General features: G+C 32.7%; 1 protein-coding gene across 1 annotated transcript in view; it reads left to right on the forward strand.

Moving 5' to 3' along the window:
• Positions 1-717: 717 nt before the first annotated feature.
• Positions 718-2,843, forward strand: part of LOC106461322 (DNA-binding protein RFX6-like) — a 75,423-nt gene continuing 73,297 nt past the window's right edge. Inside the window, exon 1 of the mRNA XM_022388194.1 lies at positions 718-815. The gene's annotated coding sequence lies outside the window, so the exon portion shown is untranslated. The remainder of the gene's footprint in view (positions 816-2,843) is intronic.

Below are 2,843 nucleotides of genomic sequence, written 5' to 3' on the forward strand. Positions count from 1 at the left end.
GCCCAAAAAAAAAAAAAAAAAAAATTAAAAAAAAAACCTTTGGCCCAAAAAAAAAAAAAAAAAAAATTCCAAAAACGAAGACTGGCCTCTAGGTTAAGGACATAATTAGAAGTTCTTAGGTGCAGTTCAGTGCATCTTTCTTTTTTTTTTTTTGAAATCTTAATTTGTAACTCATGGTTTTTATTGATAAAAGTTAATATTTATTTCTAAATGATATTCAAATGTTTAGAGCATAGGTTTTATCAGTTTTTCTGGCAATTTATAGATAAAACCTTTAAAGAAAAACACTATGAACCTTAGCTATTCGTGTTAATGTGTTTTTACATGTGCTTACTTACCTCGTACAGTTACCACGAGTGGATCAGCCCTACTTTCAACTCATTACGTTTGAGCTTGGTCCACTTAACTACTGTCTACGTTTGTCTACAACAAATTTACCTGATTGAACAAATACTGATAAAAAATTCTGACCTTTGTCTTCTAAAATAGATCACGTACTATTATTGTCACGCCCTTTCCTAATCATCACCAATGACGTTACCCGTTGGAGCAATTACATCCACCAATCATGACGGTGCATACTAATTATCAGCACAGTGAAGTGACATCATTTGTAAAGCTTTTACACAGATATGTGCCACAACATTTTATCCATCTTCGACTTACTATCTGCTTTTTATGTTAATTATGAAGGACGTACAATCTCCACCCCCCGTGTATAGTGTTAATTACACTGTTGTCAGCTGAAGCTAGGCTTAGCGAAAGGACACCTTGGAACCACTAGGGAACAGTAGTAACTCCGTCTCTAATATCAGGTAGGACAATATCCAGGAGAAAGAAACCATGAACGTAAACTAAACAACGCAGGCAAGTGAACTTCGAACTTGATGTGTTCATTTGTTATCGTATTAGATCTTAGAGTAGACTGATATACCTTATATAAAATACAGTTTGTCATTTTTTCACACTTTTCTTATCTTGTGTATATCTATGCTCTTATGTATATATATTCTCGAATTAAGTCAGACATTCGATTGGCTAATATAGCGTTTGTAGTTTATAGCTGTATCATTTCATTGATTATGATCGATGTATTAGACAAGTGTACATAATACGGAATTACCTGCAGGACGTGCTTCTTGAGAAATATCAAACAACATGATCGTTGCGGTGTAATTTTAAAATGACAGAGGGGACGGGATATCTGATCCTTTTCGAATGAAAAATAACGAGTAAACTATAACGATATAACCGGCACCAGTTTATTATTTCAGTAATGTTGCGTTTTCGGTACAGAATCATGTCTGACCAGTTATTTCTTTCATTGGATATAAACGTTTTACGAGCTGTGACAACTCATAAAGAAAAACGTTTCCCATGATGTAAGTATATAAATAGAATAACAGTTTTATTTCTTGAGCTAGTGAACTCAAACGTTTTCATCTTTTCAGATATGTATTACTTAAAACGTACGATAAATAATTTCTTCAGTTTAAAAAAATGTCTTGAAGCTTCATTAGAATCATCGATACATAGCAGGCTAAATTGTGTTATCTTAAAGTTGTTTGAAATGTGGACTAGTTACATATCATAGCAAACTTACAAAGAATGCAACTTCGAGAAATGTAATAAATTTGCAAGCTTCTAATACTATAGTTCGCGTTAGTACTTATAAATTATATAAAAAAAATATTCACTAAATATAACATATTTCATTCATATCAACCGAACAGAAAAACCAAACAAAAAAAACAGCATAATCGATCTTAAGCTTTTAGATTATGAAAATCCAATAAAACAATGTTTTTAAATACAAAACGACTCAGTCAGTGGTCAGGTGTGATTCTGACTATAAGCCTATTATGCATGACTTTATAAGAACAAACCGAGGTTTTGTTTTTAGCCGAGTAAACTCTGATTGTGAAGGAGTACTGGTACTCAATTTTGTCAGAACCTGGCCTTATAGAGTAGAGACTATCAGGTTCTCTGTAAGTTAACAGTACTTCTTCGTGCACTATTGAAAGTTAACTGCAAAGAAGAAAAACAAACAAACAAAAAACGCAGTTATATACTGGGCTTCCTAAAAATAAGCGATATTTCATTTGGAATTCTAAAAAGAAACGATACTATATTCCGGTGAATACTGGCAGAACATGACGAATGTTGACGATAGCAAAATATGCCTCCTCTCTCCCGGTGGCTCAGTGGTAAGTCTGAAGGCTTATGATGATAAAAGTCGGGTTTAAATATCCGCGGTGGACAAATCACAGATAGCCCATTTTGTAGCTTTGCGCTTACCAACAAATGAAAACAAAATATGGTGGTGAATCTTTTGTTTACCGATGAAAACATATATAGACATATATGAAAACATACTAGAGCTTATCTTTTTACATATTACAATTTCAAATTGCCTAAAACTGAGTTAAATTGTAATTTAGATTTAGTAGTTAAGTAAATGCCGATATATCTCCAATTTATGATATTTGCCAACAAGATTGATACACACAGTTTTCTTTTTTAATACAAATATATTTTAATACACAAACAGTAATACAATTTACAATAACAGTTATTACAAATGATAGTTTATATACAAAAGTTTTAGAAACTTATACGCAATATAAAGTCTTCTTTCTTGTCTGGAACTTCCTTGATACCTTATCGAAGGTTCACGATGAGCGAGTTAATTTCGAGTTGACGTAGGTATAATTCACTTAATAGGGAGCTAGCTAGCTCTGTGAAATTCAGTGATCACACGCAGATTTTTTTCTTACCGGTGACGTTAGGTAATGTTTTCGTAAAAGTACTAATGTCCGATCTGAATCCACTGAAGTTGAATG

The sequence above is a fragment of the Limulus polyphemus genome, unplaced genomic scaffold (assembly GCF_000517525.1).
Source record: "Limulus polyphemus unplaced genomic scaffold, Limulus_polyphemus-2.1.2 Scaffold934, whole genome shotgun sequence".
Lineage (NCBI taxonomy): Eukaryota > Metazoa > Arthropoda > Merostomata > Xiphosura > Limulidae > Limulus > Limulus polyphemus.